The sequence below is a fragment of the Dermacentor albipictus genome, chromosome 6, assembly GCF_038994185.2.
Source record: "Dermacentor albipictus isolate Rhodes 1998 colony chromosome 6, USDA_Dalb.pri_finalv2, whole genome shotgun sequence".
NCBI classification, from domain to species: Eukaryota; Metazoa; Arthropoda; class Arachnida; order Ixodida; family Ixodidae; genus Dermacentor; species Dermacentor albipictus.
The window spans coordinates 111,093,996-111,108,407 of record NC_091826.1 but is presented as its reverse complement, the minus strand read 5'-3'; the positions used below and the strand labels follow the sequence as shown (position 1 = coordinate 111,108,407).

Sequence of the window (14,412 nt, the reverse complement as noted above, 5' to 3'; positions counted from 1 at the left end):
GGGGGATAGGTTAGAGCGCATTCCATCTTCTAGAGCTGCGGTGGGTGAGCGCGGTCAAGCACATCCTGTCTTGGAGGCAGTCTCCGCTGAGTTTGAAGGCTAGCCCACGTGTGATAGTTGATAGCTCCATGCACGCTGCGTTCTTGCGCACTAGTTCGCAATGAAGAGGGATGCAACACGAAGCAGAATTAGATCGCCGCTGCTGCCTGGTCTTCATCAGGACCGCCTACCGACAGCGAGTGTCGGCGGTCATTCTATTGTTTACGTGTTTGGGCGAGTGTCAACGTACTTGTTAATCCAATTAGTGATTTTTTAAAGTAGTGCAGTCAGCTGCTAAATTGACTGACCTTACTTCATGGAGCAGCTTCGCAAGTGCAATAATTATTTGATATCGCAATCAAGGCTTCGCCTTTCGTACGATACTGTGACTTTTGTCTGCCCCTTGAACGTATATGTTATACGTTTCGTTCGCTGTCATTTCTTATTACAACAAAAGATCCAAAACCCAAAACTTGGCGCTTTTCTGTCTGTACAGATCTTTTGTTCACGTTAATTGGGTCATAAAAAGTCATGTTTAATGCTTCAGCACACGTCCCTGGGTTCACCAGTACACGTGCTCCAAGATACCTTGCGTTCTGTCATCACATTGCGTCTAGTTCAGTTAACCAGTATTTCGAGACATATTCTTGTTCACTTCTTGCTTTCCGTAATGTTGCTCTTTGCTTTCCCTGAGTTATGTTGTGGCGCGTGCTCTTAATGTGCTTCACGATAACACTGAATACTGCATAATTCTTAGCGACATCAATTTTATGTTGATTCAGTCGGCTTTTGAAATTTCACCTTTCTCCAAAGTAGACTGATTCAGAATCTGCGGAAGGAATCTTGTAAACCTCTCGAAGGGTCCATCGCCGTAAACCATTCGAAGGGCCTTTCACGTCGATAGTTTCATTGCCTAGCTTACTCGTCGGCGCATATGCGCAATCTGGATTTCGTCTTACTTACAATTCTCGACAGCGGTTTGTTAATAACGGATATGTAGAGAATAGCTGTGCATTTTTAATTGGATTATGCAGAATCGTCATCTGCCCGCTGCGTAAAACGCCAGGTGATTACTTCCCCCGCCATTTTCTAAATAAATATGAATTTTTCTCAAGCATAAACAACACCATAGCATAAAATTACCACCGTCACTTTTGTATGCCATTTAATAACCTTTTTCTAGGTCTGGCTTTAAGTACATTCCTATTCGCAAATTGATCCTGCAGAACATCCTTGTTTTTGCAGGGCACGATTATTTCTGTGCGCTGGAATTAGCCGTGGCAACGGCGTACTTCTTGCAACCACTCGTGTTCCGCTGGGTGAGCAATGAGTAGGTGAGTATACGTATGTGACACCTGTTTCTTCATTTTAAAGCATTTAAAGCAAGTTGCGAGAACAAAACGAGATCATCCGGGAAACCATTCAAAACTTCAGAAAATGCTGTCTCTGGCCCCCAAAGCTCTGTACAGGACCGTGTCACATGCGCTACTTACTGCCCAAACATGTTCCAAAAAATATTGCTTCCGAGTTCTTCCTAATGATTGTTCACGATAACACTCAAGCTGTAAGAACTTATAATACACTGAATTTCCATTTGACATATGCAATAGGCGGCGTTCAAAAGGCAGATACCCCATGCGTCATTTTCTTCGCACTGTTGGCATTGCGAATGCTTACGAACGTGTCCACGTTTCCATTTTAGAAACAGGGCGCCATACACTTGTTATTTTTGGTGCTCAGACAGGCTTGACTTTGCTCTATCGAACGCCAGCAGTCCGTGAGTTCCGTAGCCCGGGTTTTGCGTCGCCTCGAGAGATGGCGCCACGCTGCGTGAGGCCTACTTCAGGCGCTTTGCTTCTAGCAGGGCAGTGCGCTATGTTCCTTAGGCGTCTTTCACTGCTTGACGTGCCACCTTCAGCGGGATTTCTTCAAGCTGGGGAGTGTCCATATAGACCAGTGTACAGTATGGTGTGGTGCGGTGTGCTGCGAGGGGGTGTGGTGGGGTGTGCTGCTGCGAACACGCAGGACTGCCATTGTAGGATTGTGTCTAGTATGATATACAACCAGACTGGCTTGCCGTTGCCACTGGATTCTTACATCTACCCTCGATTACGGGAGAGCCAGCATTTCTTTTTAAGCTTCGATAAATTTAATCGCTCCTAATAGAGTTGCATTGCCTTTAGAGATGCGTTTTAAGAAAAGATCAAAATTACCGGTAACACGCATTATCCAGTCAAATAATTGATTTTTTTCCTAATAAAACTTTACATTTCAAACTATAGGGTATGTTGAAATCGCGAAATACAACTTGGGCTATAGTGCACCATATTTGTGCATAACACAAATGGTAAGCCTAGCTACATTTCTGAGATTGCCTTAACGTCTTCTGGAAAATACATTGGCGATCCAGCTAAAAGCTTACCACGAGCGAGCGCCGAGAAGTTAGGGATCTCAGTGAATTTGAGTAGAGTTATTTGACAAATATCTTTAAACTAGTGTTGTAGGATTTGTATGAGCAGGCATAACTACACTACTATTCCGGTGCGCTTCCGCAAGTGGAGTAAGTGTACTAATGTGAATATTAACAAACATTGCCCCGGTACCTATCAAGTGATGACTGTCGACGGTAATGCGTTAGCATTGAATCAATATAGCTCACTACATATTGCCATGGTAGAAACGAGGTATGTATGATGCGCGTACTGGGCAGCAGGATGGATTGCTGGGGCGGAATTCACTAAGCTGTGCTGTTCGTACACAATTTCATTGCTGAAAAGTTCTTACCCTAAGATAAGGGTGCAACGAAACGGGGAACACACTTAAATGATACTTCCGGGATGTAATAGAAAGCAAAATGTCACAAATACCTGCCCCACATCTGTGCGAATATTACTATGATAGCATATACGCTATTTCTATATAACCAACTTCACTAATCTAAAATTTCGTTGCAGGTGGACTTCATATGGAATATAAAGGGCCGTTTGATTTTGAATATTTTACTTCGAAGGCTATCTCGACGCTTCAGATAAGACAGAGTGGGAGTCACAGCTGTGTAGAGCCGGGCCCGTACCTGCGGATAATTTCGGTAGCCACCCAGATATAGCTAGGCGGCCACTGAACACAGAGCTGTGTGTCTTGGTTACACTTACGACTATTCAACCTGACGATGAGCTGCCTAAAATTTATTACGCACCTTGGAGTGGACTAGGAGAACAAAATGGTTGTTCGTACTGCGTTCTTCTGGGCGGTGCGTCTTCTTTTTCGCTTTTCGGCTGTCCACCGGGTTTCGAGACCACCACGCTAACCGATTCAGCCACGGTCGGTTCATCATAGGTGCCCTCAAAAGCGGGGTTTTATATGTATGAACAAGTGGATGCAGCGCAACGCGCGAGCAAATCACAGGTGTTCTCTCCCTACGGAGATGAGAAAGGGTTTGATCGCGTGTTCGCTGGCCTCGCATCCGCCGTTTCCAGCCTGCTCATGCCCACCAGTAAGATCGGGAAGCTACGTTTGGTTCGTTCTGCCGAAGAGCAGGCTGCGTTGAAGGAACAGCAGCGGGAGAGGGCCGCGCGTCGTGCGTTCGGCGGAAGAGCAAGATGCATTCCTCTCGCGTGGGTTGTGTTCTCGAACACGGCCGTGAGCTGCGTTTTTCAGTAATCTACTTTCGCCTTTAATGATTCACGAAAACCCCGCTGATTCCATTGAAAACATGCTGGCTTCTTGCCGCGGCACCTTGGGGCGGTACTTGTTACAGGTCTAGAAAAGCTGGATATGAAGGCGAGGCAGGCAGATCGTGACACAGCAGCTGTACGCTGAGCATATTAGTGAACATTAGCGACGCTCTTCGGCTGCGAAGCAAACGGTACCAGTGATAAACCGAGCCCCCTGTACGCCCGGCTTTTCAACGCGAACTGTCTGTCTGTCTGTCCGTTCATCCGTCCGTCCGTTCGTTCGTTCGTCCGTTCGTTCGTTCATCCGTCCGCCCGTCCGTCCGCCCGCCCGTCCGTCCGTCCGTCCGTCCGTCCGTCCGTCCGTCCGTCTGTCTGTCTGTCTGTCTGTCTGTCTGTCTGTCTGTCTGTCTGTCTGTCTGTCTGTCTGTCTGTGTCTGTCTGTCTGTCTGTCTGTCTGTCTGTCTGTCTGTCTGTCTGTCTGTCTGTCTGTCTGTCACTCATCTGTTGTCAACTAACCTGAGCCACTATGTATGCGGTTACACGTAGTGTCATCACCGCCATACAGTCATGGTCATCTCGTTCTAGCCATGTCGTTCTCGCAACGCTGTACTACCATCGTGATCATTTCAGAAACGTCATGAAATAGTCGTTTAATCCTCATCGTCGCACCACCTTCGCAATTCCATCGATGTCAATCCATCGCAATCAAGCTGTCCTCATTCAATCGTTATTATGTTGCCGTTGTGATGCCATCGTAATCATTGCATCGTCGATGTGCGGTCATCTTCATGCATTTGTTGTCATACGGTTGTCGCGGTACCATCTTGGTCATTCCGTTGTCATCATTACTCACTGCAGCTTCTTCATCCGATTATCGTCGTGCTGTCTGCGTCCCGCCATTTTCGTCATACAGTGATCGTCACAGCATCATCGTCGTACACTTGTCATGATATCATTGTTGCTAGGCCACCGTCTTCATGCTGCTGTAGCAGCGTCGCCATCATTTGAGAAATGTCGTTAAATTGTCATGTCGTAGCCGTCATACCGCCTTCCACGTTCCAACAAAATTTTTGCTTCATCCCGTTATATTTGTGGTATGGTCAATGATACGGGACTAGGCCACGGTCGTCATCGGATTGCACGTACTGCGTCATGTTTATTTATCGCCACCACGTCCGAAGCAGCCCACCGTTGTTATGGCCATCGTCCTCTTAATGCCGTCATCGTTCTATTGACGTCACTGCTGCTTCGTGATTCCATCGTTGTCACTGCATGCGCCGTCGGCATGTCGTCCTCGTGCTCTTCGTGGTGAGATAACCTTTTCGAGCGATGGCCGCAACAAAGTCGGAGAATCACGAGACAGTTTGCGTCGCATATAGGCGAATCACTTGAAATCTCAAAGGACACTACAGATTCTAAATACAGTTGTCTTGGTACGGTGCGTCACTACGTGGTCGTTACATAGAGTGAATGCTAATCACATAAACTTCGATAGTCATATTAATATGGGTTCTGCTGGAATTTTTTCGCGCTCAGGACACTAAAAGAACTCTGGCCAGCTTTGTTCCCAGGTTATTAACACCTCGAATTTGCAGAGCTTATAGTGCTCATGCATGATACAAACGACCCGACATTAGATGCAGGTAATATTGTGATTTTGACAGCGGCCCCGAAAGGCAAACTTGAAGAGTTGCTAGACATCGCGGAGTTGAATTAAAATGATGAAGAGTTGGAAAGATGTTTGCATTGCAATATCGCGCTGCATAGATTGGAGACCATTTGATTGGTAAGAGACTGGCAGCGAAAAAATTCACTAGACTGTCTTCAGGTATGCAAGCTATCCTTCATATAGCAACCATAAGGCCAATCAATGAGAGGAGTGTCGGTACAGATGGTTGTATTTTTTCAGAGGAGAGGACATGCCGAGAGGCAGAGTCGTGTGCAGTATTTTGTTGCAGCACGGAAATTTGTATATTTTGACAGCGGTCACTGATGTGCCACTCTGCATTGCCTGTCGGTGATCATATTAGTGCAAAAGCAAAAATAAAATAAATTTTCAGCAAGTTCTTACAGCACTTAACTAAATTGTTGCAAATAAATTCTGGAAAGCTCATTTACATCTGCTTCGTGTCTTAGGCATACAGCAATTGCATTCTGGTTTATATTATTTTTCTTGATTCAGTTTCAAGCGAGTTGAATATTCTGAATTGAATTATTTCGAATTCGAGTTGAATTATTGAATATTCTGCCGTAGTTTATCGCAAAAGTAGTCCAACTAATTCAATTTACACTTTAAGGTATCGAATCTTAGATGACTACTTTAAGGCAACACGGATGCTGGGAAACTTCTCAACATTGATGAGATTATGTGAAAAAGAAAACAGAGCACAGAAAATTTCTCCTGAGCGAATTTTTCTTTTGAATGCTATTTTCACGCGTTAAGTGGCACAACCCTCGAGTTCGCAGCCTATATATGTTTTTCCAGCATTGCGTCGATTCCCTCAGAATTTACATGGACGAAAAGGCAGATCATATTTCAATCCGAGGAGAAAAAATTCTACGTTGCTTGCGTTGTACATGCACTGTATAAAACAAACGTAAACAGAGTCGAAATTGGCACATATTTATGAAGAGGGATGCCTAAATCGTCGACTGAAAAACTGACACCTTTATAATGAAGCCGAATAAAGCAATACAAATTGCCTGTTTCGTGTACAAATATGATGCCACATAAGCGTCAGCCTTGCGGACCACCAAATTCTGTTTAACGAAAAAAACTTCTAGTGGCCGTGTGATATGGTATTCCTCAAGGCCAATAGAGGAGCGTATGTAAATTCACAATCGCGCCAATTTTCTTGCCAGGAATTCAAATACTGCGCATTCCAATAATTATGTGAGATTCAATAGTGAGATGAAATGGCCGGTGGCGTGTACGGGGGTGTTCGCCTATGCCTTCGCAGTAGTATATTGCCGCAAAACTATAGAACATTATAATAAGGCTGTTGTTATCACACTTTAAAGCACGAGCATGATGATCAACGGACGTGCGTTCCTATATCCTTCTGCCTAAATGTAAGCAGACGTTGTCACTCCCGGTGGCTGTGGCCAGCCTGATCACTCTCTATTTGCCAACATTGTGTGTTTTCATACCAAGTATTAACATACCAATCTGTGCGTGTTCAGCTTGTAATGAAAAGAAATGAAATGCTATTTTTCCACGCGTAGCTAAAATAGCCAGCAAGAGGGGACGCAGGGCATGAAGCTGTTTTGATTCAGCTTGAGGACCGCCCGGCGCCCCTTGATCACATGGCAATATGTTCAGAGTAACCGAGAACTCGAAATAGCTTCCTGTATGCTCAAGGGCTCATGGCGAACCGAACCGGGCCGAGACGAGCCAGGTCGAGCCGCGCCGCAATATTTCGGACCCGGGCGTAGTACGGGACAGTTTTAAATAAAGTGCCGGGCTCGGGCGCGCCACCGCATGGTACTTTTGGGCTCAGGCCGGGTTCGGGCCTGAAAAACCGGCTCGTGCTGTAGTCTACTTTGTATAGTCTGATGAGCAGATTCTCATACGATTATGGAAGATTGAGTAAAACAGTTTAAGGCACAGCTTGCATCTTTATTCGAGCAAAAGAATTCAGTCAAGTTCTCCTTTTCTTGTTCTTAAACCTAGAAAGTGGTTGCGTGTCCCCAGGATGAACGTTGCCGCGAAGGATTGGACTTTTTCTAGTGTAGTAATATGCACACCAGAAAACGGATCCCACACAGGGCAAGCCTACTCTGAAATTGGTAAAACTTGTCTATACGCTGGTTTTTTCACTATAATGCTTACGTGTTTTAAACGTTCTTGCAAGAAGCCAAAGTCATTCCTTGCACTTCTACTTACGGTTAAGATTAAATTATGGGTTTTACGTGTCAAAACCACTTTGATTATGAGGCAGGCCGTAGTGGAGGACTCCGGAAATTTTGACCACCTGGGGTTCTTTAACGTCCACCTAAATCTAAGTACAAGGATGTTTTCGCATTTCGCCCTCATCGAATTGTGGCCGCCGTGGCCGGGATTCGATCCTGCGACCTCGTGCTCAGCAGCCCAACACCACAGCCACTGAGCAACCACGGCGGGTCTACCTATGGTATTACCATGTTATGCATGAGCAAGGGCCATCTTCTGACAGCATGACACCTAAATGTCTGAATGAAGAATTCTTTTTAGAATTTCCTGGCTGCTAACAAACCATTATATCTGAGTTTGTTATATTTTTTCTTGTAAATGTAACGTGTACACATTTATTTATGTTCAGGGGCATGCTATTACTGACACACCATTTTTCTTACCACTTCAGGTACGCCACCAATGGCAAACAATGTCTCATTGAACGCCCTTGCACGAAGGACACAATATTCCGCAAAAATTGTATCTCGGTTTCAATACTATAACAAATAAACCAATACCATCCCAAGAAATGAAAGAGGCATTAACACGGAGCCCTGTGGCACACCAGACGTAGCAGCAACATTATCTGAGCAACTCCTGTTCAAGACGGCTCTTCGACGTACTTAGCAACACTGTGTTAGAGCCTGTATATCCATAAAAGTAGGCACGCGTTCATATTACAGCTAGTCTCACTTGGTCAACCTATGTCAACATTAGTAACAACGAAAAAAAAAGAATTGAAATTTGGGTTGTTTGGTCCGCTACGCGTATAATGCCACAATCCTATCTCAAGTTAGTACTATAGAAAGTACTAATAGGTACCAAATTGAAGTATGAAGCTGCCTTATGGGATTCCATTAACGTTATTAGCTCTTACAACTTCTCAAGGTTTCTCCATTTGTTTTATATTTCTAGTTATGATCGAATAGCTACTCTAACCACAAATAAACCCAAACTTAAATTTCCAACTCCTAACAGATATTTCCATCGCAACATATATCCAATCCTATCGATTAGCTGTATAAAGCAGGTATCAAAACTATTCCTATTAGATTTCTTAAGCTTTTTCGACCTTGAATGAAGTCACTTCCCAAAAGAAATCCTAAAGAATACTAATAAACGCGTTTCAAGCAACATGAATTATCTCACGTCGTGTAATCTCAGTTTGTTAATTACTGATTATGTTACTTTATAATTATTTGCCACCATCAGGTAATATTGTATAACTGTAAAGCTGCCTGCCTGGTGCACACTGATTTTTTAGTATTTACCATAAGCTAAAATTGTATGATTCGAAAGTTACGTTTTAATCATTGCATTATTTCTCGATCCGTCTCCAACCACCAGTTTCTGTAATACCTTCCAGCTTTGATGGCTTAAATAAACGAATTATTAAACTGTAAAAAGTATTTTTTTGTTTGTGAGGCGATCACCTCCTGTGACGTATTATCATCATCAGCAGCAGCAGTAGCAGTACCAGCTTACCAATCAGTTGTCGCTCTTAGACCATTATTCTGTCTGTGCAGAAAAGGTTTTCGTCTTTCTTACTGAAATGACAACCTAAGCAACGAGTTCTTGATACTGGTATCGCAATAGCGGATGATCTCCGATAACAAACTGCTTATGCACTCAGGTGCTTGAATAGCAAAAATAAAACTGCGATGTTTCTTAACGGCAGTGGATGAAGTTCGCTGTGAAAAGACAAAGCTGTGTAATGTGTTTGAGATTTTCACTTCATGCCTATAGCCAGCAAGCTTATGATAACAAATGATTGTGTATCATGACATTCTCAAGCGCCTACGGTATTTTCCCCTACATGTGGAGAAGCCAGTTTTACTTTGAATTGATTCACAGTTCGACGTATTTGTGTTTACACCATATATAGGTTGGAGAAATATGTGCATGACCAGTAGGAGCAAGGACAGACTGTTCAAGGACAAACTCTTTATGACTTTTTGTAAAATTTAACTTTGTTTAACACCTGAACGCCGCATTGTTATCCTCGAACAGATAAGGAATTGAAATGAATTACATGCAACGAAGCTTCCCTCACGAATATCATGAACTACACTCTCAGTTTTCTTTCTTGCAATTTATGATACATGACGGTTAATGTGACTCTGACTTCAATTTTCTGGTTTCCGTATAGGCTGGTGACACTACTAAATATTTTTTGTCATAACATGGAAAAGAGGCAGCAGAGTTCGTTTCATCAACACATCGCGGCCATGAGATGTAATTTGTGAATCAGTTTCTTGCCATGGGTAATATAGGAACCCCTTTCTCGTTAACATGTGTCTTGATTCGGAACGTCTGTGTAAAAAGCGGACTGAATGCCCACACTTTCTGTGGAGCCACTGAAGTAACTGCGAAAAATTTCGCTGTGTGTGAATCTTTCAATGACATGCGCCAGAATTATACAAGAACGCGCTCGTCCGGCACTTGAAAGATCGCAAAAATCATGTCAGAGTTGGAATTGCCTTTCAACGGTTTAGTCGCGTCCTTGGGAAAAGAAACCGGGGGGTGACAAATAATTTTTGAACGACGTTCTGCCGCTCTTATGGTTATCATAGATGGCGACTCGCACCAAGACACTGGGCTTTGTCGTGAAGTTGTGATGATTCATCCTTTAGAAACGGTATCTATTTTTGTTCCACGGCATGACTTGCGTTCTCGGGGCAGACGTAAAAGTATAAGTGTCATGAGTGGTGTCCAGCTGAAATTTAAGGTGCCTGAGAAAGGTGGACTTATACAGTAACTTTCTTTAGGAAGCGACGATAGCGTTCTAATTTAACACACAACAGAACTTCATACAAAGTGCTTTTCCAAATAGCCTAACAGAAAGCTAATCAGTCCTAATATGTTAAACATAACTTTTTATCGGAGACACTCTCAGATGACCTTGATATACACAATAAAGGGCTCTGTAATTTCGACCGTGATTCACGTAGGTACCTTGACGTACGTCATAGCTAATCCTAATCAGCCTACTCACTCATACAGCATAACTAATCACATCTACCATACCCTTTGCTACATCCCAAGAGGCAACTGCCTAACTCTTGTCATTGCTAAAGACTCGGTAGGCGTAAGACAGACCAAAATTCGAATAGGAACATGCAGTACGCAATTGGTGTGGAACATGCAGCGCTATAAAATCTATCAGGTACACGCGAGTGTGTACAGAATCGGACGGCGAGATTCATTTACTCTGACTGTTCATTTAGCATCAGTGTTACCAAACAAAAAACATACATTGCTTCTATCGATATATTTGCGTCGTGAAGTCGCCTGACTTTGCATAAGTCTATCATTCTACTGTCCAATATTCCATGATCCAGAGCTCGGCGCTTGTCATCACCTATAAGCCAAAAAGCGCCTCGCTTTTCGAATGTATAGTCTTGGTGAAAAGCTTACGGAGAGCACAATCTTAAAAAGAGGTCGTTATTTTTGCACCCTAGGCAAGCAACGCAGTAGTCGGATTTTCAGCATGCACTGGTTTAGAGTAAACAAAGGTTTTGCATAATTTTGATGGCTTAGGGCCGAGCTGCGTTGAAAGTGAACTTATTCGCAGAAGCCCGCCGCGTTAGCTTTTATGGCGTCTGTGGCATTGAGCACCTATGTTTTCTTTATTCTGCACACAGTTTTTTTATTCAATGGCCTAGCCAACGTCAGCCAGTGCTTTAGTAGTGCTAATGTTCAGGACAGCCATGGCAAACATGATGTATTGAGTATAACAACTCAATTCGCATGTATTACATCATCACTAACAGAAATAAGGTATAATTGATAAGTAAACAATAAAGGACAATCAAACTTCCTATGAAATTTTACTCAAATGTCAGGATTATTTCAAAACTTCTCAGGCTCGTCTGGTGTACCTCCCTAAGCTTACTGGGAAACGGAAAGGGTGAAATTCAAGGGTCAAATTGACATGTCTTGCGGCACCATTACAGAAGACGGAATGTGTGGCTTAGTGGGATCATATGAAATGCTCAACTGCCATTGCGCTACTCACGCACAACGAACGAAACTTTTAGATTTTATTTACAGGCAGTGGGGAAAATATATGGTGCTTAATGGGGGCTGGCGTGAGCGTAACAAAACCACCGTGCCGATAAGGGTCGTAAATAATTCTAAATAAGGGAACACTTCTAGCAAATCCCCAATGCCCTATTCTCAGTGTTTCTTCAATTGTTCAAACAGGCTATATTTGGGTTAGAAGAATATTGTAACAGAATAACGGAATAATTACTTCAGTAATTATATCACGGTGCTGTGACCTGACTCAGCCGGAGAGGTAGTTAACTGAACAGCAGAATGGCTGTAGCACCTGTGGTGAATGTAGCCGAGGAGAGGGTCTTCTTGCACAACTTTGCGGGAATAACCAAAAAAGGGTCTGCGGTTCGAATCGTTCTCTCTTTTTACACGACAGGCTACACTGACACATCCCTGTGTTTTTTCGCATAAAGCTTCCAATACTCCTCTGCGTGCGTCGTGGTAAAAATAATTGAAGACCTTTGGTATTTCTTAAATTTCGTGAACCTATATGGAAATGGCTCGAATGATAACATACGTGCGCTGCATATTGAGGATATAATTTTTACGTTTTGAGGTACCGGTTTGTACTGACAAACAAATATGTGCAATAATTCGGAAAGCCTTCACTTACACCTAAGATAAGGTACGCGAAAATCCTGCTTTGATACAATATGAATGTACTCCTCCAATTAGCTCCAAATCTATTCCTTCGTACGAATACTATGTCTGCGGCTACAGGCGATTTTCATGATCTGTGCGTTTTTTTTGCGCACACTGGGCACTAATGCTTTTTTTCTGGTACGTTTCAAGCATCGCAACAGTCGCAAAAACACGCCTTTCCCATGACGCAACTGTAGAAGCAAACATATTTCTTAGTAATACTTTCATAAATCTTCGCCATAGGAAATAAAACTTTCCAGACAGGTTATCTGGATATGCTGTCAAAAATAGATTATTCCTAAAGCGCAAAACAAGTTTGGAAGCACGTTCGCATGTTCATGAAACCAGCCAACTATATTTGTACGAAATTGTTGGTGCAGATAGAAACAAAAATATTTTGGAACAATATAAGGCCGTTGTCGACGGCAAAATAAACGTTTGGGGTAAGGCGTGTATGAAAGTCTATAACAGCTGTGTCTTCCCAGTACTCACCTACGGGGCAGAAACCTGGAGGCTTGCGAAAAGGTTTCTACTTAAACTGAGGACGGCACTACGAGCGATGGATTGAAGAACGATTGGTGTAACGTTAAGGGAATAAGAAGAGAGCAGATTGGGCGAGGGAACAAACTCAAGTTAATGACATCTTATTCGAAATCAAGGAAAAGAAATGGGCATGTAATCAGGAGCGAAAATGACCTATGGTTATTAACGGTTACGGACTGGTTTCCAAGAACGGCAAGCGTAGCAGGGGCGGCAGAAAGTTAGGTGTTCGGATGAAATTAAGAAGTTTGCAGCGACAACATGGCCACAATTAGTACATGACCGGGGTAGTTCGAGAAGCATGGGAAAGGCCTTTGCCCTGCAGTGGGCGTAGCGAGGCTGATGATGATGGTCATGATGATGTGTATAAAAGGGCAAAATGCAGATGACCGGGAAATGTTCTGAAGGGAGAACAAGTGTGTGACCAAGAGAGTGGAGTGGAGATGATGAGATGAGCAGGTAAAATACTAAGTAGCGTCACAAGTAATTTGCAAGAAATAATGAGGGTGTAAAGAGTCCGCCAGCGCAACTGTTTTTGAGGCCATCAAATGACAAGGCCACACAGTGCAACCGAATTGCGGTCGCTCAGGCATGATATAGATACGTCAGAGTAAGTATCTCAAGTAAGAACGAGGTTTACAATAACGAGACATGCATGTGGTGTATTTTTTTCGTTCACTGCGTTGGCGGTGAAGTGATTTAAGTACTTCGTACGCAGACACATACGCCATCACGTGGGCCCTCGCAATCTCCGACGCACACTTTTCGGGCCCTCGTGACGCTGTTGTGATAAGTTTTTTAGGTGTTTATTTTAGTGGTCTCTGAAGACGCTGATTGAGTATTTCCAACGGCGCTTTGGTCAATATTTCCAGGTGAAGGGAGCAACAGCGTCTTGCGCCAGCCGCTGCCACCAGCCACTGCCACCAGTGCCACAACTCATTTCAAGGTGTTCTTCTGCCCGCATTAGGAAGCTGTACAAGTCACCAAACTTTGTGTAAATAAATAAACATTGCATGTAGAAATGAATGAATGAATGAACGAGGTTTATTTATTCTCATTATAATAGCTGCAATGGGATCTTAGAATGAAAAGCCATAGAATGTCGTTTGAATGTGTTCCATCTTTTGCCTTAATACGATAATAAAGAGAAACTTACATTGTAATGAAGTTCAACCATCTTAGAGAGTTTTGGCCTCCTTGCATAACTCACGCCCTAACGGGAGGACAATATACTCCAATCGAACGGAGTACTTTTTTTTTCACACTCTTGTGTTTGATGGTTTTATGGGGAATTGTGGGAGCCTTTAGGTCTCCTTCGAACATCAACACCTGAGTGGTTGAAGGAGTCTTTATGAGGAACGTTGGGAGTTTTTTATTGCTCTTTTGAACACCAGCACTATGCAAGTTCTTATGACGGGAGCTTTGGGGCCTTTTACAAGTTGACTTGGGTATTTTATTTGGCTTCTTTTGAGAATTTATAGAAGAGGCGATGGGAGTTGTTACGTACACATTTTAGGAAACGTT

At 43.4% G+C, this 14,412-nt stretch overlaps 1 long non-coding RNA gene across 2 annotated transcripts in view; it reads left to right on the top strand.

Annotated features, from left to right (window-relative positions):
* The window catches only part of LOC135913291 (uncharacterized), a 107,555-nt gene extending 93,642 nt beyond the window's left edge, over window positions 1–13,913 (top strand). For both annotated transcript variants that reach the window (XR_010567953.1, XR_010567954.1), the window contains 2 exons: window positions 1,285–1,373; window positions 13,761–13,913. This is a non-coding gene — a long non-coding RNA (uncharacterized lncRNA). The remainder of the gene's footprint in view (window positions 1–1,284; window positions 1,374–13,760) is intronic.
* The last annotated feature ends 499 nt before the right edge of the window (window positions 13,914–14,412 follow it).